The sequence below is a fragment of the Pteronotus mesoamericanus genome, unplaced genomic scaffold (assembly GCF_021234165.1).
Source record: "Pteronotus mesoamericanus isolate MK-2021 breed Mesoamerican mustached bat unplaced genomic scaffold, CSHL_Meso_final contig_130, whole genome shotgun sequence".
NCBI lineage: Eukaryota > Metazoa > Chordata > Mammalia > Chiroptera > Mormoopidae > Pteronotus > Pteronotus mesoamericanus.
In genome coordinates, this window is record NW_026555060.1 from 22,240,286 (window position 1) to 22,264,088 (window position 23,803).

Here is a 23,803-nt window from a genome sequence, read left to right on the forward strand (position 1 = left end):
GGTGGAAGTCTGACTTACAGATACTTTGCCTAAATCTCTTCTTTTTTTCCCTCATCCACTTTCTGTTTTCTTCTAGCTGAATTCTAGCCTTGGAGAATTTTTCAATCAATATCAAAAGTTAGGAAAAGAGAGAGAGTGAAGGTAACAAACAGATTCAACTCTTCCATGGAATTTTGCTGCAAAAGGAACAAAGAAATGGGTATCTGCCAGGAGGCATATGGAAGTATGAGAAGGCTCTCTTTCTTTAAAGGGTAGAGAAGAGATCATTATTGTGGTGATGTCTTTAAGCAGGCAAAGGGAAATGGGATTCAAAATACAAGTGGAAGTGTTGGCTTTAGATGAACACAGAAAGTTCATCTGTGGAAACAGAAGGCAATGCAGGATGGGAGCTTGTGGATGCTCTCTTCTGACTATTTCTGTTTTGTCAGGGAGGTAGGAAGTAAGATCATCTGAAAAAATTGCTTAGAGTGTGTCCAAGGTTTGAGAAGAGTTAAGTATAAAATTGTTAGTTGAGAGAGAGAGGATAGAAGTGAGAGAGAGAGAGAGAGAGAGAGAGAGAAACAGAGAGACAGAGACAGAGAAAGAGAGAGAGAGAATGGGCAGGGAAATATAGCATTTCCCAGCATTGTCTGAGGTCGGTGGTATAGTTACAATGGTTGGGTATTTTTCTCTTACCAGGTTCAACATTATATGTATAGGCCTTCAATAAACCAAGTTTGGGTTTAACAAGGTGAGATTTTACTACTGAGGACTATGGGATCAGGTGAGAGGTCATGACAGTTGAGGGTGTAAACAGTGAAGTTGTAATGATGGACCATGGAATACAAGCAGGCTAAGAAAGAAGGTGAATACAAGACAGGGTTAAGGGACATCGATGATTTAATAGGGCCAATGAAATATGGGACCCAGAGATATACAAACGTTGCTGGATATAGGGTACAAAAGAACATGAGCTGCAACATAGAAGGTGGTAGTAAAACAGTGGACACCAAAAACAGATTACGGAGGCTGTGCAGTTATCGGTAATGACAAAGTCTAGTGGGGAGAGCAAGGTCATTCACAGAAAGGAGGTCAGGTACTGAGAGGGAGTATCATCTATTTATGAGTATATACTAAAATCAGTATGAAATATTAAAGTAGTATTAGATGTTGGAAGAAGGATCCCTAGCCTAAAGTCCTCAACTTAGAGTATCAGATCAGGTACAATATGTGTTATATGATAAACCCCAATAAAATAACAGCAGCTATTAGATTTGAGGGACTAAAACAAGACCTCTTTGATGCATAACTACTACCCTTTGGAGAAACAGCTCTTACTTGTGACTGGGCTCTGTTAGAAACTGAAATATTGTTGAGCAATACCTGCTGTTCATGCAAACTGAGCTGTGTATTATACAGTATGAGCTTTCTACATCTGCTGAGCCTCAAAACTAGGTGTACTTAGCTGCATTTCAGTAATAAGTGAAAGTGGTATTTATGAAACCAGACACTCAAAGACCCTGAAACGCAAAAATATATTTCCTGTGGTTTGCTCTTCCCTCAAGCTTCCTTCCATTCATCCTTGCTCAACCAATTCTTGGGACGCTCTGATGCCCATTCACAGAGTAAGAATGTTGACAGTGCATGACAAGATTTGACCTCTATTCAGTAAGGACTCTGAAATCTGTCTCCATCCACTCTGTAGTTCCTACATAGAAATTCCTACCAGTCTCCAGGAAATGGTTAAGTGGCCTTAATTCCACATTCTGTTGCCATTTTTTCATCTTTTTTTATGTGCGTTCTCAAACAATTTAACAGAAGCTTGAAAGAAGCTATTGTCAATTTCAATACAGTATTTGTGGTAGCTACCACAAACACTGAATTACTGACTATCAAACCAGTGCTCCCAGAGGAAATCCCAGTTAGGTTCCTATGAGCTCAGGTCATGATATTTTCATCAACCAGTCAATACATAATCTTGGTTTATGTGTGTTTCTGTTTAAAGACACCTTATTTGTTATACATTGCTAATTAATTATCATTGAAACCACAGCCAGCAGCACAATAACTCATGACTTGCTAAAGCTTATCTAGCTCACCTATTTTCTTTGTAAGACTCATCATAGTCTTCTTGTGCTTAGAAATATTAGCACTTTAGTGCTATGCTTGGAGCCCATATTAAACAGCAAAGTCACCAACAAAAAGCACAAATATGTGTAAAATGTAGCACTAAATAGACTGAAAGTGAATCTTGTTAACAGTATGAGAGGTGAAATGAGAAAGCAGAGCACTACCTGGGTCAACCTCAGCTGACATGAGTATCTGAGGACTCAAATTTTTTGCCACTCTACCATTGTTCATGATTGGCTGCAAAGGTGTCACATTTAGTTTGGGGATTACAAATGTAGTTTAGTGAAAAGGAAAATTTGCAAATGCAAAATCTGAAAATAATGAAATCAATGATATACTGGAGAAAAATCATTGGCCATGTGTGGGTGCTGTTCCAGATATCTTCTCTGAGCAAACTAGACTTCAGAAAAGGCACCTTATACAATTGTCCCTCAGTCTACCTATGGGAAAAGTGATATGAACACTCCTAGCATCACATTGACGATGTGTAGGGAATTATACTATTAACTGGTTTTTGGACAAAGAAAAAGGAAAAGGAAAGTGATAACACTACTTTCCTGTGTCTCCTAATCTCCTGCTGTGCTGCCAAACTGAAATGTTCTCAAAATCCTCTTTTGGATTGGGAATGCTTACAAATAAATATTAGCTTTTTAACCTTGTGCATAATGACTTGGTTAGCATTAGGCCATCTTTAGTCGCTTGTTCTAAAGAGAAAGTGAAGGACTAGAATCCAATCTCATCATTCAAACAAATATCTGTACCTTAGGGTCTGGCCTCAGGCTTTTGATAGAATTTGCTCCCATACCCACACACCTTTATCAACTCCTGTCAGTCAGAAGCAGAATGTGTTTCTTAATTGGTCTTCACTATGGTAGGAATAATAATAGCTAATATCTAATGAGAGTTTACTGCATGCCAAGAACTATACTAACCATAGTTTCATTTAATCATTGTAATAATCCCATAAAGTAGTGTTAGTATATTTAATTCACAGAGATAAGAAGCCTGAGCCTTACAACTGCATTTAGATAATTTACTCAAGAACATAGCTATTTAGTGGTATAGCCAGGATAAGGGCCTTGATGGAAGTGTCCCAATAAATGCTAAGCTTGTTATTTCAGAAGCATGCTATATCAGCAAGGATAGGCGGAGTTTTGCAGCAGTAACATGCAACCCCTAAAATCACAGTAACTTAAAATCACAGAAATTTCTTTCTTATGTATGCCACTTTACACATCCATCCTGGATGAGCTGTGGGTCTGCACTGTGCTGCTTTCATTCTAGTCTGCTCCAGGCTGGTGGAGCAGTCACAATCTGGACTATGTCCAGTCACCAGAGTAGGGGAAAGAAAGTATAGCAATATCACCCTGGGTAGGGAAGCTTCTTCCTGGAAGTGGCATTACTGCTTCTGCTCACATGTGATTGCCTAAAGCAAGTCACATGGCAAATCCTAATTCCAAGGGATCAGGGAAGTGCAGTCCTACCAAGTCTGGAAGTGGAATGTATGCCGGATAGCATTAATGACCACCACACAGGAGCTTATGTTTTATGTCTTATTTAGCTTGAAGACTTCTCAGAGAACCAGGGACTCTCATTTCTGACTCAGCTGCTTTGGTGTTCTTAGAGGGTGCATTCCATTTAGCTAGAAGCCAGGACACCTTTATGGTCAGATGCTGCTGACCATAAAAAAGATTTTTAAATAGTGGATATATTTCTAAATCTTTGTGTTAATGGTTGTATAATATTCCATTGTATTACTAGTTTGTTATATATTAAACAATACCCTACCTTCTGAAACTTCAGTTGGTATCTATTTTTTTATTATTTTAACCCAGAGCTGTTATAAATATTATCTATTGGAACAGATCGTGTTTTTTCTTATTGGTTTAAATATTTGATGTTTAACCACTAAGAGGCTTTTCTTGTCATAAACGTTTCAGATAGCTATCATGGTTTTCTCTTTGCCTTTTAAGCGTGATTATTGCATTTTTTGACAGGGAAGTTTTCAAGAACTCTGTTGGAACAGCCACATATGAGTAGATGAACACTCTGTCTCCATCCTGTGTATCAAATCAATGATCAGAGCAAACGAAATCTGATTGTGAGCTTTAGGGTCTTAATACCCTATAGCTGTCATTATCTTCTAGAATTTCTGTTTGCTTTTTTTAATTGATTCCTTGGATGCTTTGATCTCTATCTCTATAAACAATAAAGAATAATAAATCAAACACATGAGAAAGAACAAAATTTAGTTTTATTAAAGGAAAAAAGAGAACATTAGGTTAGGAAGACAGACAGGAAGAATGGATATCTCTAAATAATGGCAGATGCGCTAAGATACAGATCATATTACATTTCTCTAGATCATTTCTCCAATTTTCTTCTCATATCTTAGTCTCCAGCATTCAAGTATACTTGTTTTTTGGCTTCAAGGCACAAATCTCAAATGCTCATATTTGCTCATGTTAGATCACATCCAAGTACAAGTCTAACATTTTGTTCTTTGCTGAAAAAAGCAAGTTCATCCTCCTCTGATAATGCAAAAATGTTTTAAACTAAGTCTTCTTTTACTATCAGTATAGCTCTCAAACATTGTGGAATTTATCAAACAATATCTATCAAATAACACAGAGATCTGGGGCATTAGACATTTTACTTGATACCCTTTTATACCACTTGAATGTTTTACAAGTATTTGTAATTATCTTTACAATGATAATTTGTGATTAAGATATATACATAAACTAAGGAAATTAATTTAAAACAAAATATGCTTAATTATTTTATGTGATGCTAAGAAAATTCTAAAGATAAATACAACAGACTTTAAAGTATGATGGTAGTTTGGCGCAAAAGGCAAAGATATTCCTATGTTACTCTACATCATACAGCTAAAGAGGTTTCAAAGTTAAACAAAATCTTGATTTCACTGTAATTCCTATGACTTCTTTGAAATACATTACTTAGCATCACCTTGTTCACACTTTTTCCTCTAAAAAACAAAACATTGAATTAATCCAGAGCCTCTATTCAAGAATTACATTGTAGAATGTAGTTTAAAAGTTAATTTCATTTAAAAGAATAACAAATTTCTCAGATGACCTAAGGAATGAAATAAAGTCATTTATTTACAAATCACTGACATCAAAATGCACTGTGTGGACTTATTATCACAAAAGAAATGTAGAAATTATATTCTGATTTTTAAAAATGCCTCTCATTGGAAAAGTGAAAACAAATTATGTTTCCATGATGAGATGTAAGAAAGAAATATTCCATAGGTGACATGAATGTTGTTCAACAGAAAACTTTCTGAATCAGCCCATGAATAAGAAAGATCTATTTTAAAAAGTATTTGGATAAAGTAAGTCATCTCCTGAGAACTGTTTCACTACTAGATTCAACTTCTCCTGACCTTATGCTGATTATATGATAAAGTTTTATGAGGAGGTATAAAAGTGTAGCTGCTACTCAGTGTGGGGGAAGGGGAGCCAATAACAAGGTGACTGCTTCAACTACTCCATTTAAATAGGAGCACAAAATTATGCAAAGGGATAAAAATCATAAATATTTTAGGACCCTGATTGATGGACATTTGGCAATATTTTGAGATATTTAAAATTGGCAGTATATTTTTCTCTAGGCAAAAGCTATAACTTAAAGTTAAAATGACTGTAGCCTCAGGACTGAACTAAGCTAAGTAGTATTAGGCTAAGGAATCTTGAGGAACTCTTACGGTGGATTAAGCGGCCAGAGGGGAAATAAAGGCAGGGCCCTCACCATGACAATCTAACAAAGAACTTACTACAGGAGTCTAGAAGCAAAAGCTCACATGTTGACCCAGTAATAATGAGCCTGGTTCAATACAACAAGTGTTGTTGCTGAACAACAAATGAAACTATGATAGCGTAGGAGGAAGGGAGCCCTTGAAAGTCTGTGTGTATCATCCCCACTAGCTGGGGAAAGGAAAACCTTGAGACTGTTTATTCATCCCAGGGCCTGGAAGGAGGGAAAAGGAATAATCTACAGTGCTCAAAGAAAGGGCCCATAAACAATTTTAATTAACTGCCTGCCTTGCATCATGTATGCAAAATAAACAAGTAATGTCTGGAGCACGATAAGGATTCCAGCCATCAGACCCCCGACCCATACCTACATTTAGGTAGTCACATCACCCCTGAAAGCTGATACCACCTTTACCGGCCAATCAAAATGTAACTCCTTCACCCCCACCCCACCAACTATATAAGTCCTCAGAACAAAGGACTCTACTCTCTTGGCCTCTTTTCTTAGCCTCGTGGTTCTCTTGCCATGCAAGGTACCCCTGGCCAGCCAGCCTCTGGTGGGAGGGGAAGCCCCTGGCCACCCTTTTGGCCACCTGGCTTCTAGCCACCTGGGCCTCTGGCCATCTGGGAGCTGGCCACCCAGCCTCTCGCCACCCTACTTTTGCCACCCCTGCTCTAGGCCACCCTTGTTTTGCTTTTCTATTAGAATTTAACATTAATAAACTTTGCACACTAGTAGGCTCGCTGGCCTGTAATTCTTTACTTCATCAGTGAGAAGAATCAAGGTTCTGGGAGTTTCTCCCGTAACAGAACTATTTCTTTTTTGTGTGTCACCTCTAATGAAATTGTGTTGTACCCTTTCTTTTAGTAAATATTCATTCATTACATGACTTAACGACATATCCTACTGAGGCTTCTTGAGGTAGAACTGACCATGTGTAACAGCAATTTAACAATACCTCACAAACACAGAACTATTTATCTAGTAACTTAAATTACCTAAAATAACAAAAATCAAGAAGTAATACAGTACTTGAATAGCCAAAACAGGTAACATACAGACAAATTTTATGAGCTCTGTGCTCACTGAAGAAATCTTTAGGCCTTTGCTTTCTGTACCTAACACAACTACAGACATCCTTTTAACTGCTTTGTTTATTTACTTTCTCTATCTAAGCAAATTAGAAGCAATAAATTAGAAGTAGGGGACATTAAAGACACAAATTTACATCAGAAAGAACTGGTAACATAGCCTGACCATTAAGGGATGAGAGAAAAAAAAAATTAAAGCATAGATTCAAGAACTCAACAATGACAACAACAACAATAGTAATAATAATCTGTTGTCACTTAATATGCCATAAGTGACCCTTGTGTCTACCATTGTATAGGTGAAAGAAAGGCTGAATCGGGCGTATGCTAGTATTCCTATACAAGAGACATATCATCCTCCACGGAGAAAGTATATCTCTACTTTTATCATGAAATACTGCTAAGGGTTTGCACTAATCCATGTTCACTGAGGAAATTTCTACTTAGCTTCTTAGAAATTTTGACATCAGGAAAAGGGATGACCTCGTTAAGAGATATATACTTCCAGTCACTGAAACTGCCACATTAAATTTAATAAATTAACTCTTTCATTTACACAAGGATTGGAAAAGTAGGTTTACAGTTGTTGGTATGGAAAATAATACAATAATTAATAAATAATAATTCAAGAATAAACTGTGTCATGTACTCACAACTGTAAACCTACATGCCCCCCCCATATGTCTTGTATCATGAAAGTCCCTTATGAATCAAATTATCTTTGATTTTACTGATGAAATCCAGTTTTTAGACCTGGAATTCTAAAGACATGAACCTTAGTTCCTGGCAAAATTATGAAGCCATGCCACCACCTGGTGCCCCCAACCCCAACCCACCCCCATATTCCCAACCTAAAGATGATTTCTCTTCAAGCAAAGTTTCAGCACAAAGATTCTGATTGAAAAGCTTTTGCTATATTTCCTTGTGTAACTATTCATTTTCTTAAAGAAATCCTAAGAGTATCTACCCATTTGCATAAGGCAAAAACATTCTTTAATAAGTCACAGGCTGTGATTTTTTACAAATGACCCAATTACTGCTCTTTTAGACTCTTTAAACATTCATCATTAATAAATTTCTGGTCACACCATAGACATTACTTATAACTATATGGAGAAACACCTCCAAACACACACACCAAAAAAAAGGCTGCTAGAAACAAAAATAAAACTTTTTGTTTACAGCAAGAAGAAAAAGTATTAAGGACTAACAAGTACTTTTGTGATTTTAAGCCAATTTTTGGGAAGGTTAAGTTCTGAGGGATCATTGCAGGCACTCTGTCCAGAATAAAACTGAAACCTGTATCTGTAAACAGAAATGTCCTGAGGTGGACGTTCTAACAATCTTATAGCGTCATAAACATCAGCCCATGCCCTTCTGTGATTTCTCCCTCAGAGGGCAGCTCTAGGCACTGGTCAGAGCCAAATAGTCATGGTTGTTCCTTATTACCTTAGACATGGTTTACAAGCACAACCCTATTTTAAAAGCACACTGGTGGAGAGGCCAAGAGTGAATCCATGGTCTTGTTTATCTCTGAGTGTGTTTATGAAAGCTGCGTTTAGACAGGGTCAGGGCACTGTAAAGGTGTGTTCTCCTTTTCAATTGATCAGACAAGACTTTGTGGTGCTATTTAGAAAAAAAGGAAAGGGGATTGACAGTTGAGTAAATGGCTTAGTTCTTTTTTTTATTGGAGTTTGTAAGTCATTCAACAGAGATGCTTACACAGAGCTACAGAGCCTGTGGTAGGAGGCAAAGCATGGGTATCATTCTACAAATGCAGGTGTACCAATCACACCCACAATGTGAGAAAAGATGTTTATTTAGAAACTACAGAAGATGTGAACCCTGCACTCATGTTTAAATAAAAAGCAATAAAAAATTAGTTTGTTGCCACTTCCAACAAACCCTCCCCCCAAAAAGTGTTTTTACGTATCCAAAAACATGTTTAGAAGGTGGTCTCATACATGACATCTAAAAAGATATTAGAGACAGAGTGCAGATCTAGAAACTGAAGGTCAATGGCAACCCTGCAGAAAGCATGGCAAAAGGTTGTAAGCCCAATGTTAGTGTCCCTTTCAGTTTTTATTTGTTCTGCTTCATTGCCAAGCCCCTGTTTGCTTGAATGAGAAAATACAGTATTTGTTCAGGTAATTATCAGTGGGTAAGAAAGCATTACTTGAATCTTGGCTCTGTCCTTCACAGCTGGACAGCTAACCTTCCTATTCATCATTTTTTTATCTTGTTAAATGGGTATAATAATGCATACCTTCCCAAACTGCAAGCAGTTCTAGAGGTAATGTACGTAAGGCCCCCAACATAGCGCCTACACAGGAAATTCTCAATAAACAATTGGAAGTTCTCACTAATCGCATTTAGGAAGACCTCATTCACAGCCTGTTTTTGCTCTCTGTACATTATATTTTGACTTAAAAAACACATAAAAAGTTTCTAACTTTTCTTCCTGATTATTTATTCAGCTGTAAAATGAGGCTAGCAAGCTGAGAGCATATTTAAATCAGAGGTAAAAATTATATTTGTAAACTGCTTAAGACCCCTTGAGAGGAGGGCATTCGGAAATGCATCGTTGGTATTTTAGTAGAAATAAAATGCTGCTTTGGGAGTAAACTTTCTCTTCATTTATATGACATAAAATACTCTTCTGTAAGATAGTGTCTTTACAAAGACTTCCTTTATTGCTGGGAGATTGTTAATATAACACACAAAGTCTGGGGCAGGGACAGAAGCCATGACAGTGTGCCTCCGTGGCTTCATAGGAGGATGTCAAACAGAGAACCTGTGAGAAAATTCTGAAATCAAAATGCAAGAGAAATAAAGAGCTCAAAAACAGAGGGTTTTTAGTGTGTGTTTTCTTCCTCATTTGTTTCATTGTTTCCTGTACAAGGACTCAATGATTAGAGAAATTTATTTAGAAATATCTGTATTTTGGTAACTCTGTGTTGTCAGATTAGGTATCTGTATAAATCTTCTTATACAAGAAGTTAGTCAAAACTGATGGTGATAATAGTGAAAGGAAACTAGGTAAAAAATTATTTTGCAGTCAGGATTCTCGATGTCAAATAGATTGTATTGATGATTCATGATCTGAACCCTTCAAAATACATCCAGTAATTTAGTTTCATAAATACCATTTCAAACACATTCTGTATTCTTTCTAAAATTTTTAAAATATGAAAAAATAAAATTGGTACATTAAAAGATTTGGAGACTTGAAAATCAGAAGACAAAGTCTGTGTTTCATACCATTTATATGAAATTTAGAGACAACTAAATGGAATTTTCCACCTTATCTAACCTACATGAGAGGACAAAAGAGTGGATAGTCCAGACTGCAAGCAGTGACCTATAAGATTAAAAAGAAGTCTCTTTGTCGCAATTTGTAAGTGATAAAGTGCCAAAAGACAGGCTTGTGGCAGTAGCAATACATTTTCTTCAAGGCAGTAAAATCATCAACAAGGTGTCTGTATATGTGCAGTCCTGCTTAAATATAAAAGCAATTTTCCAGAACCCTGTAGCTTAATTCTATTGTTTTCGTCAAGAACGAATATTCTAGATCACAATTTTCAGTCACTGATTGTAATGGACACAACTTGAAAAATGGATGAGGAAGCTCCCCAAATGATTACAGAACAAGGATTCAATACCATCAGTGGCAGTATTTGCATTTATCTAAAAAGAGATTAAATGCTAACAGGTCTGCTGTACGTTTGCCTGCAGAGCATCCTTGCATGCTTTTTCTATTAAATTAAAGTAGGGAGGGTACAAGACTACAATAGAACAAAGTAGAACAAAATATAAATAAAATAAATCTAAGTAATACAAAAATGCAGTAGTACAAAAGTAAATATACACAGAGTAACACTGATTTTTAAATAATCCATAAATTAAAAATAAAACAACTCCACTAAAAATATAAATGCCACTTAATTGTACCACTTGCAACAAGTTCGTTTTAGGCTAACTTTTCAAGTCTAAGGCAAATCCGAAGTTGAAAGATGTTAACATATCACCTTTGAATATTTAAATTCAGTTAAGACCAAAGGCAGTTTTAATTATTTTGATTCTTAACAGTTTTTATGGATAATTTTATGGCTAATAATAATTTGTGTAAAATGTTGCTTAGAAAGAGTAATAACTTCTGTGTGAAGAAATAATCAGGTTGTCATGGGTCAGAAATTAATTATTCTCTCTGCTCTTTTGTACCACTTACTGTCATTGCGCAAGTTCATGCTTTGGAGGTTTTCTTATCCTTGGAAGGGTCTTATTGCTGCTGGTGGTGCCATCAGGGGGCATATATAAATGACAATCTCAAATTAGAGCTTCATGATATTCATTTTATGACATGCATAAGTGTGTGTACTTAAGAAGTTGGCAGGGGTACTTGAGTGGTTGTTTTAGAAGCACACAGGGGACAGCACGTGACGGGAAGGATAAAAGGATTGTAGGACGCAGGGGAACAGGGACAGCGGAGTATCGATGGCCTGACAACTTTAATTCAAATAGTTTGGAAGATACCAGGAAGAAAAGAGTAGCATAGGTTGCTCAGAAAATAGTGTGTTGCAATTAATTGAGTTTTTAAAACAATTATAAGGTTTCAATCCTTAACTTTGAAGATAGTTCTACAGAGGATTTTTTGTATTGATTAGCATATTAAGTAATATGGTTCTCTATTTCATTGTTACGATAATTTAAGGTCTTGTAGAAGCTCATTCTGCACCTCACATATCACTGTATACATATGACGAATTTAGAGAAAAAAAGCTCTGGAAGACTAGATTTAATGTGCATAAAACCAGGACATCCTTAAGGAGTCAATTCTTTCACAAACCTCTAGTATTACCTTCCTTTTTGGAGATTTGCTTTCTGATTTTTTAAAAACAATATTGTGGAAAGATTTTTATTCATTGAGTATTCTTATCTTTCCAGGTTTCACTTATCTAGAAAACCATGATTCGGAAAAATAAGCAACTTAAATTTGTGAAACACTACTCCAACCACGCATTTGAAAATCTTGCTTACATAAGTAACCGACCCTAATGATGAAGCTAAAACAATAGTCAAGGTTGCCAAGACACTATCTGAAAAAAAAATTCTTGTGATTACTATCCCTAAAAACTCTTTAAGTGATTAGGCAGTAGCCTGGGTAGAATAATTTAGCAGTAAGTGATCCCAGAAACAAAAGGATAGAGCAAAGCAATCTGCAAGCACTCCCTTACACCCAGCTCTGTGTATCTACCCTCGTACAACAGAATTCAAATGTGTTTCTTACTTGGGGAAAAAAAATCTAACTTATCTATTGTTCCCCCATCCTCATACAATTCCTTATAAGCACTGTAATTCTGACTTTTCAGTTGCCCATTGTTAGTAAGAGTGATTTCTCTACTCTTGAAAAGTCTGTAAGTCATTTGGTCTACCGTCTTTCTTTTATAGCGAAAGGAACTAAGCCAGAAATCAGATGATTTGTCAAGACCACACAAAATATTTCCTCGTAGAGCCAGAACCAGCACCCCAATCTTGCTCTGCTTCATACGTGAGTCTTTCATATTTAACAAGAAAAGTAGTCCTGAGTTATTCTATGACTGAACTACAGATAATGCATCCCCACCTCATGACTGAGGTCTAGAAGGCCAAATTCCAAAATATCAGTGAAGACTTTGTCTTTCTGAAAGAACAATGTAGGCCACACCCTAGAGACGTGATTTTCAACAGGTGTGCCACGAGAGTTTTAAAGCATGCAATACCTGACTATTTAGTCAAGGGCACCGACCTCTTGTCCCTTAGAACAACCAATACAATAGCCGTGCGGTGTGAATGAATCAAAATTATATCTATTTTTTGTCACATCAGCAAAAAATATAACATATTTTTTGGTGGGCTGCAGAATTTTAGTAATTAGTCTATATGCGCCATGAGATGAGAAAGGTTGAAAATCGCTGCTCTCGAAGGTCATTGTGTCCTGGAGGACATGACTGTTGTTCCTGGGACAGAAAATGAGTTAAATCCTAAGGGTAAGGAAGGGCTTAATTATCTCTGTTTTAAATATTCTAATGTAGAACTTGCTAGTATGTATTCATTTTCATTCCTTAAAAGCCAAGTATTAATCTACCAGTTGGGGGAAAAAAAGATAATTTTTAAGAAGATCTGACATTGAGTGTATAAAAGTGAACTTTGCAGGATTCCACAACCTGGAATGAAGTATTTCATTTAGTGTTAGCAAGAAACCTGGGGTTGTGAGGAGGAGGAGACCCTCTATATACCCTTAGGCCTGAAATTTGTATTTATGTGCCCAACTTCAGAACCACTTGATACACATACACTGCTAATCTCTATGTAAGAACAGTGTTTTTTAGAGATTCGTTATGTCTACTAAAAAGACCAGATTCGTGGTAGGATGAAATAGGTTGTTTAAAATAACATAACTCTGGGGTGGAACTCCTCTGGAATGCCAGAGTAAGGACCTCAGAAAATGTGCTCCTTCATAAAACCAAGAATACTGGCAAATAAGGTTAAAATTAAATTTTCCAGGACCCTTAAAATTATCCAAAGGCTTTCAAAGATCCAAGGAGCATTTATTGAAGACAAAAAACTAAAGCTCAGTAAGGACAGTGAACTTGTGGCATTTTAACTTCCTTTCGCAGTTCCCTCTCCCTAGTTCCAGAATCATCCTGAAGACCAGCAACCTTGCAACTCTGCTAACTGAAAACAGCAGCAGCCCAGCAGCACCGGAGAGAGCCAGAAATCCCGGTTCCATATAATTATCACAATTTCACCTGCCTGGAGGTTCCCTTGAAAGGGGTCAACCATTCACAGGGCTTGTCTCTACTATTACCTAAATAAGAGATCTCTCAGTGAGGAAAGTCCTGACCCCAAGTCGTTAGTCTAAATCAAAGAACTTGCTTTACACCACATGAGGTGATTATATCATTGGGGAAACAAAGCTGGCCAATAATCTGAAAAGAAAAATCTAAATAGGAAGATATCCATAGAAGGCAAACTTCAACATATTTCTTTGGATCTAGAGGGCTACAGGTATGTGGAGGAAACAACAAAAGGCTTAATCTTATAGCTCTGGATGACCTAGAGGTTTTGTACAAACTTGAAATGAAGGCTAAAGCAGAGCTTTAAAGTGCCTGGACGCTCAAGGCACGCCATAAAACAAGCACAGAACTCAGCAAACAGTGGCAGACTCACTGGTTCAATAAACTGAAGGAAATCTCTGACTAGTCATTATGTGGCCATTAATTAAGCTAACTAAGAGAGATTGCAACAGCTGCACGTGTTGCAAAATTAGTCCAGGAAAGTCACTAAACAAACAATCTCTAGAGCAGGAAGTGAAGCTCACTTCCAGGTAACCACAGGATGTCCAATATTCAACAAAATTATGAGACATGCAAATACACAGAACATACAAAAGTACACAGGAGAATTTTAAATTGCAGTCAACAGAAACTGTCTTTGAGGAAATTCAGGTAATGGGCTTAACAGAAAAAAAAATAAATCAGTTAGTATATATATTATTAAAGAACTAAAGAAAGCAGCATCTAAATAATTAGAGTATTAGGGTAAAGTCCAATCAAATAGAAAATAGCAATAAAGAAAATTTATTATTTTAAAAAACCAAATAGATTCTGAAATTGAAAAGCATAATTACTAAAATAAAAAAATATGCTACAGGGACTCACCAGCAGGTTTGAGCTTCAGGGATAAAGAATCAGCAAACTCTTAAGCCAACTGAAATGCCCAGTCTAAGGAACAAAAAGAAAAAATAATGAAAGAAAAAAAAGAGCACAGCCTAGAGACCTGAAGGATGTCATCAAGGGTGACCAACAAATCCATAATGAGAGTCGCAGGACAGAAGAGAGAACAATGAGCATAAAGATTATTTGAGGAAATTATGGCTGAAAACTTCCTAAATTTGACAAAAACATTAACCTATACATTTAGAATCTCAACAGAGAACCACACCTAGAATATCAGAGTCAAACTATTGACAACCAAAGATAGAGAGAGAATCTTGAAAACATCAAGAAAAAAAAGGGGGGGTCATCATCATACCTTCCCTATAAGAAATATTAAACGGAGTCCTTAAAGATGAAATAAAAAAGATACTAGAGACCAACTTGAATTCATAAAGAAGAAATAAATATCACCAATAAAGTAACTACATAAAAAATATCAAACACAGTATAAATGCATTTTTGTAACTCTTTTTTTCCCCTATTTGGTTTAAGCAACTGCTACATAATACTATATTTGTAAAACTCTGTTGAAGGGGTCATGTACAGAGATACAAATTTTAAAACAATAATAGCACAAAATGTGTGGGGAAGAGACAGAGCTATATTACAGCAAAGACTTCCTGTATATTAAATCAAATTGGTGTTAATATAAACTAGATTGTTTTAAACTAAAATATTAATTTTAATCACTGGAAAAATCATGAAGAAAATAACTTAAAATATATAGTAAAAGAATAATAAGGAAATTAAAATGATAATCTAGAAAAATACTTATTTACTGCAGAAGCAGTAATGGCAGAACAGAGAAACAATACATAAGATATAGAAAACAAATAGCAAAAGAGCAAAAGTAAATCCTGCATTGTCAGCAATTACATTAGAGGTAAATAGGTTAAACACTCCAATCAAAAGAAAGAAATTAACAGAATGGATAAGAATATACGCTGTTTGCAAGAGGCACACTAGATCTGAAGACAGGTTGAAACTAAAAGGATTTAAAAATATACCATGCAAACAGTAACCAAAGGAGTACTAGAGTACGTATAATAATAACACACAGAATTAACTTTAAGACATAATTACTAGAAACAAAGCACATTTTATAACAAACAAAAGATTAATCCATTTGAAATATGTAACACTTGTAAATATATATTCACCTAATAATAGAGCCCCAAAATATGTGAAGCAAAAACTGATGTAATTGAAAGAAAGAATAGACAGTTCTACAATAGAATTTGGAGGCTTCAGTGCTCAACATTCATTATCAGATAAAACACCAAGGCAGAAGGTCAACAGAGAAATAGAATCTTGAACAATACCATGTACCAAATAGACTTAACAGACATTTCCACCCAACAGAATAGATATTTTTTCTCAAGTGTCCATAGAAATTTATCTAGGATTGACCATAAGTGAGGACATACAAAAGGCCTGAATAAATATAAAAAGACTGAAACCATATCTCATATGTTCTACAAAAGCTATGAAGTAAAATTAGAAATTAATAATACTGGAAAACTTACATATATGTGGAACTTCAATAATATACTCCTTAATGAAAAATTAAAGACTTAAGTAAATGAAAGAAATCTCATGTTATGGATAAGAATACTTAATATTACTAAAAATGCAATACCCCCCAAATTAATCTACAGATGCAGTGCATTTCCTATCAAAATATTAGCTGCCTCTTTTAAAGAGACTGACAAAGTGATCCAAAAAATAGAAAATGCAAGGGATCCAGTGGTCAAAACATTCTTAGGAAAAAAAGGTTGGCGAAATTACATCCCCCAATTTCAAAACCTAGTACAAACCTAGTATAATCCAAATAATGTGGTACTGTCATAAGGATACACATGGTGTTCAAAGGTTTAGATTTGAGAGTTTAGAAGTAAACCCTTACAGTTATGGTCAACAGATTTTCAAAAGGGTACAAAGATAAAACAATGGGGGAAAGAATAGTCTTCTCAACAGATCATGTTGGAACAACTAAATATTCACAAGCAAAAAAAAATGAGGCTGAATTCTACTTCACATTGTAAAGAAAAATTAATTCAAAAATCAATAAGCTTTTTATGTAAACCTTCATAGTCTTAGGTTAGGCAATGATTTTTTAGATGTGATACCAAAAGCAAAATAATATATAAATTGGAATACACCAAAATTTAATAAATTTTATGCTAAAATACACTATCAAGAAACCAAAAAGATATCCTATGAAATGGAAGAAAATATATGAAAGTCATGTATCTGAGAAGGGGTTTATATCCACAATATGTAAAGAACTGTTCAAACTCAATATTTTTAAGACAAATAACCAATTTAAAAACAGGCAAAGGATTTGAACAGTCTTTTCCTCCGAAAAAGACATACAAATAGAAAATAAGCATATGGGAAGATGTTAAACATCATTACAATTAGGGTATGCAAATCAAAACCACAGTAAGATACCAGTCACACCCACTAGGATGGCTACAATAAAAAAAGATATTAAGTGTTGGCCAAGATGTGGAGAAATCTGAACCTTATACCTTGCTGGTAGGATTATAAGATAGTGTAGGCACTTGGAAAAAGTGGTTTGGCAATTTCTTAAAATGTTAAACATTAAGTTACCATTCGACCTAGCATTTCATTACCCAACAGAAATGAAAATAATGCATCCACACAAAAATTTGTACATGAATGTATCTAGCTCCATTGCTAATAGCCAAAATGTAGAACAATCTAAGTGTTCAACTGGTGAATGGGTAAACCTAGGTGGTATAACCATACAATGGTATATTATTTCTCAATAAATACAAATGAACCCAAATACATGTTATAACATGGGTTAACTGTGAATAATTGTGTAACTGATAGAAGCCAGTCACAAAGGAGGACTTATTATTTCATTTATATAAATTGTGTAGAAAAAGCAAATTCATAGAGAGACAAAGTAGACTAGTGGTGGCCAAAAGTGAGGAAGGGGAAAGAGTGATCGCTAATGACTACGGAGTTTGGGGGAGAGGGGAGGTGATGTAAATATTCTAAAATTAGATAGTGGTGATAGTTGTATAACTCTCTGAATATTCAAAAAAACACTGAATTGTACACTTTCAAATGGTTACTTCTATGGTATGTGAATTTTATTTCAGCAAAGCAGATTCTAATAAAAAGAGATCTTACAAAATTATACTCCAGCTCGCTCGCCCCTCCCTGACGGGCCAGGCACGGGGACACCCCAGCGGAGCAGGCGGTGTCAGCGAGGTGGGCACCCTTCGGCTCCGCACGGCAGGAGCGGCCCAAGGCGAGCCGCCCTCCCCCCTGCTCCGCCTACTGTGCGGCTCGCGCTTCCCTCCAGACCACACCCGTCAAACTCTGCTGCTGCTGCGGAAGCGTCACCGGTGCCTGAAAAGCAGCCAGGAGAGCCGGAGCACCGGGTGGGCCTAGCCGGCACCACGCTGCAGAGAGCGGAGAGCGGCGGCCCGCCGGAGGCCACAGCAAGCCCCAACACGCTAGGGCTGCGGATCCTGGGGGCGGGGCAGCCGGTGCTGGGAATGACCTTGAGGTGAGCTAGGAGCTGGTCCCCTTCTAAGGCTAAGAACCGGAGGAGGAGGAGCTGAGCAGCGACAGCGCCTTGGCGCAGCTGAGCCTGGACGAAGTCAAGTCGCCCCCGGTCCACCAGTTGGAGAACCAGGGCAGCTGCTGGGACTTGAGGCAGAGAGGCTCCGCAGCCTCTCGGTTCCCTTTCAGAAGCCGAGGGACTATTTCGCCTGAGTGAGAAGGCCCCAGGACAGCGCCTTCTTTAAGGATACCCTGTACCCTGGGTACCTGTTCCTCCTGATCGTGGATGTGAGCAGCCTATACCTCCCCAATGGCCCCTTTCTTCAGGAGGAGCCTGCTTATGAGATGGCCCCTCCTTGGTGTCCCCTCCAGCGCTACAGTCAAGGACATCAGGTCGCCGCCCCATCACACGTGTCCAATAAAGTTCCTGTTGTTCAGCATCCGCATCACTGCACCCGTCAACGCCCCCTCATCACCTATACTATTGATTTTCAACCTTTTCCATCGCATGGCACACATAAGCTAATTACTAAAACCTTGAGGCACACCAAAAAATAGATATTTTTGCCAATGTAACAAAAAAAATAGGTATAATTTTGATTTATTCACACCGGATGGCTATGGTGTTGGCTATTGTCATTTTTTTTAAATTTGACAATCTGCAGGAAAAGAGGTCAGTGCCTCTGACAAATGAGGTATTTAATGTTTTAAAAATTCTTGCAGCATAGGGGCTGAAAATCGCTGACCCTACAGCAACCGCCGCTTTTCCCCTGGCTCCCCAGAAACTGATCCAAAGACAGGAGGGACAGGCATGCCCCCACCCCCTCACCCATCTGAACTGTCCCCCATTATTACCCACTGTCTCCTGGAGCTGTGGGACAAATCCCACATGCCCCGTGGCTGGCTACTCCCCAAGCCAGGGCAGCCCATGTACTCCAGGCCTGGTGGCTTCCAGCACCTCTACCCAGCCCCCGCCATGGATGCCTCAACGTCCAGCCTGGCTGCCAGTTGGTTCTCCCCTCATATGGTGGCTCCGGTTCCTCCTGGTCTGCCCACCTCAAGGAATCCCCACCCCACCATCCGCTCCCCCATGGCCAGCGGGAACCAGCATACTCCAGGCTGAGCCCAGATGTAGGCTCAAAATCACCAGTCACGGAGAAGGAGGAAGAAAAGATACCCCTTGAAAAGAAACCCCTTAATGCCTTCCTGTTATATATGAAGGACATGAGGACCAAGGTAGTAGCTGAGTGCACCCTGAAGAAAAGTGCAGCCATGAACCAAATCATAGGAAGAAAAGTGGCACAACCTGTCCTGAGAAGAACAGGCCAAGAAGGAGCGGCAGGTTCACTCCCAGCTCTACCCGACCTGGTCAGCCCAGGGCAACCACAGTAAGAAAAGGAAGAGGAAGAGAGAAAAACAGCTGTCACAGACACAGTCACCGCATCAAGTCTAAGAGAAAGAGGGTTCTCTGGCCTCCAAAATCAGGAAGCCGTGTGCTCAGCACCTGCCCTTTGGGAAGCCCTTTGACAGCCCTGCCTGTTGCCAGGGTAGCATGCTCAGCTGCCCAGCCACGCCTCCTCAGCAGCCTTGGCCTCACCGGCTGCCCCCTGCAACCCACTCAGAGCGAGACCCCCTCTCTCCCGCACCACCAAGCCGGTCACCCGGGCCCAGCTGGCTTTCTGCTCAGCTGCCTTCCTGTCAGCTAACGCTGCAGCTATGTCCTCTGGCCACATGTGCAGCCAGGACCCCTACCCATTCTCCCCACACTCCTTGCTCCTCCTCTCCCAGCTCCTCCACCTGGGTGCGTGCTCACAGCCCTTCTGACTCCTCCCCCTTCCTTCCCAGCCACACTCCGTGCCCACCAGGCCCTCCCCTTACTCCACGCCCACTCTCTTTCTTTGGTCACCAAATCTGCCCACTAAGTTGTCCCATGACCTATGCAGGCTGTCAAGTAAACCATTAAGTAGTAATGATTCAGAAGAGGAGGCAAAAATAAAGGAAACTTTATAGGTCAAAATTTGACCACTCTGAACTATTCTGTAAGGTGACTGGCAAGAACAGCACTTTACATTTTGTAGATGCAACCAGTAGCTGACCTTACAGCTGTTTTAAAAAACAGAAGAAAACAAAACCACCACCACCAACAAAATCTTTAAAAGAAAAGAGAATTGAAAAGTACTGTGTCATTTTTCCCAGATGTGCACTGGGCAAAAGACCCCCTTCTCTTTACTCCAATACCCTCCTCCCTCCTCTGTGGTCCCCACTTGCCCCAGCCCCACACCCAGTCTGCATGGTGTCCATTGCTGAGATTTCTAGGCTATTGCTTCTTCATCTAGACCCTGTTCCTGGACATTTGCTTTTATCTCACCCAAGTTTTCTCCTTTGTTCAACTCCATGGGTTCTTGCCTTCATCTTCCTCACCCTGCGCTCAGTGTTAGGCTATCCCCACGTAAGAAGACACTCTGCCTGGTTCGTCTTCACCGGCACCCCTTTCCCTCAGCAGTCCCTACCCTACAGCCCCCAGCCTTCGAGGGGGGAAAGATCCTCTGCAGTGGTTCTTCCCTACATTTGAAGGGACTCCAGGGGCCTGCCACTTGCTGAGCAACGAAGTCTGTGTTCCACCCCGTTGTCCAGATTCCCCCTCACAGTCCCAGAGTGGCAGAGAGGACCTGCCCCAGGGACTGGCTCGCGGCACCTGGGTGAGCGCTGGCAGCGTGCCAAAGTTCTAAAGCCCTTCCTCCCTCCCCCATCGTCTCACATGCTTCTGCACGTATTTCTTTTTGTTTTTAATGGGGTTTTTGGAGCAATTTGAATTTCCAATAAACTGCTTATTTTCACAAAAGAAAATACGATTGCAGTTGTAGGACCAAAAAATAAATAAATTATACTCCAGACCCAGAACCTAAACGAAAACAAAAACAAAAACATAAATTTGGCAGTTGGAAATTTAAAATATTAATAAAAGGCAGGCACCACTCAAAAAGATAAATCATAGTAAAAATATAGCATAAATAACATACCATAATGTGACATAGCATGATAAAATACGAGTAGACTATAATAACATATGAGTATTCTAGAAAATGACATGGCATGACTCAGGGTGGAATGGAAACTGCAGCTGGGAAGGGATAACAGCAGCGCACCTGGAAATCAAGCTCCTAACTCGCGTCCTGGGAGTGAGTTATTGAGAACAGCTGTCGTCTTGTCTGTCTGCTGCCCGACTCTGATCCTCTTCCTCGGTGTTATCATGGGGTGAACATACTCAGAACCTACCATTTTCCTGTGAAAGACCAGGTCTTGAGAAGCTCAATGTAGGAGGCTGGAAGCATAGGCCCTGGACTACCCTCCTCTATGGGTACAATTGGGCTGACGGATTAGCCATAACTAAATGGAAACCTGCCTTCAAACTCGGGGAACTTGTACATTTTATTCTTTTTCTTTTGACATGTAACAGTAAAATTATAATCTACCTAAAATGTCTGTTTGTATTTGATTTCTTTATACATATATATAACTTAGAATACCTAATAGACATGCATATACTCCATATATGTAATTTTACATAAATACACAAGCATGAGCATACACAGGCTTATTTCAAGTATAAATTTTTGTTTTTCTTTTCAGCTTGGCTCCTCCTTCCTTATATTTCCCTCTTCACTGACATCAAATACGCTCCTCCAAATAATCCATGTTACAAATCTAATACTATGCATATGTCTTCCGTACTCCTATAATCCTATATAGTTATACATAGTCACTCGCTGAAGATTAGCTTGGCTTTTAAAAATAAAGTCATGGTGCACTGCTCTTCTACATCTTGATATTCATCCCACATACCTTATGGAAATTCTTCCAAGTCATCCGATACAGCTTTAATTCATTCTTTTAAAGCTACATAATAGCCCTTACTGTCCACGCTGTGACTGTGCTGTAAAGTATGCAGCCATTATCTCACTCATGGACATTCATTGTGCTTCCACTTTTTGCTACTATGAAAAATGCGGCAATAAGCAACTCCAGTTTTTAGAAAGGTATGTCCTATGTATGTTTTTGTTTTTAAGACATAAATTCCCAGGAGTGAGATGAATGGCATATATATACACCGTTATATAAGTGCATTTACATATATATAAAAATTCTAATGGATGTTGCCAGAAAGATCATGCTACTTTATATTTCTACCTCAATATATATGCATACACTTTTCCCTCATCTCTACATACAATCGAGATTGTAGTTTTTTTCTTTTTCTTTCTTTTTTTTTTTGCTATGTGTATGTTATCTATTGATGGTTAGTATTCTATCGATTACAAATTTTAAAAGAAAGCTACCAGGTTGCTTAACCAAAAAGTGAAGCAATTTGCTCAGTTATACAATTTCATCAAAGTTGGTTTCTCTCTCTTTCTCCGGCTCCCCGCCTCCCTGTTGACCTCATTCTCAGATCAACTCTCCCCTCCAGTCAAACCATTGTGACCAGCAACTGCTGGACCTATACATTCTGCTAGCTTGAAATTTAATAAGAAAGAAACAGCGCCTTGTTTTAGCATTGCCAGCAACAATCCTGAGGTTCACACCTACTAGGTCAACTGTATGCATTTCTGAACATAACACCGTGTGGTAGGAAAATGCGTTGCTTTGATTGTCTTAGGTCTGCATCTCATGCTCTACCTCAAGACTAGAGATAGGGCCTCAACCAGACTATCTGATATTGGGGTGGGGGAGTGTGGAATGCCCCACCCTCCTCCCCAAAATATCAGAATCATTGCTAAAAAAGAGAATAGCAACACCAATGTCCACTATAGCTTGCTTAATATGCAAAGTATGATTGCATCTTATTCATATCGCAATTGTTACAAAAGGATGTGTTAATCATAAGTAAATTATGGCTCATCCTTTCAAACAGCTTTAAAAGTCAAAATTTACAATTTCAACCTTCTGTTTAAAATTCTACTAAAGTATATTATAACTTACATAAATAATAACCATACTATCTTGTATGTGCTTGTTACTTCAGGGTAATCATTAGGAAGCACTATTGTCATGATACGCTATATTCCAATACAATTAGAGTCTATAAAAGATACAGGATAATTGGCTTTTAAAAATATGTTTATTGACTTTAGAGAGAGAGGAAGATAGAGAGAGAGAGGGAAACATCAATGTGAGAGAGAAATGTAGATCAGTTGCCTTCTATATACACCATGACCAGGACCAAATCCTCAACCTAGATATGTGCCATGGCAGGGAATCAAACCCACAACTTTTTGGTGCATGTGACGATGTTCCAACCAACTGAGCCATACCAGCCAGGGTGGATAACCGGTTTTTAACAATCTTCTCTTAATTCTTGGTCTTTGGTCTTTATTTCCCCCTTTTTCATAGTATCACAGTACCCATCTCTAGCTTTTTCCACTCTGATAGTCCTGTCCTTGAAACCTGCCACTTATAATATGCAAGTTATCTGGGATATAAGAGAGAAGATTTTCTAAGTGAGAACCTAAGGACTTC

The 23,803-nt window shown here is 38.4% G+C and overlaps 1 pseudogene; it reads left to right on the plus strand.

Annotated features, from left to right (window-relative positions):
• Positions 1-816: 816 nt before the first annotated feature.
• LOC129084724 (transcription factor 7-like 1) lies at positions 817-20,242 on the plus strand (annotated as a pseudogene).
• Positions 20,243-23,803: the final 3,561 nt, after the last annotated feature.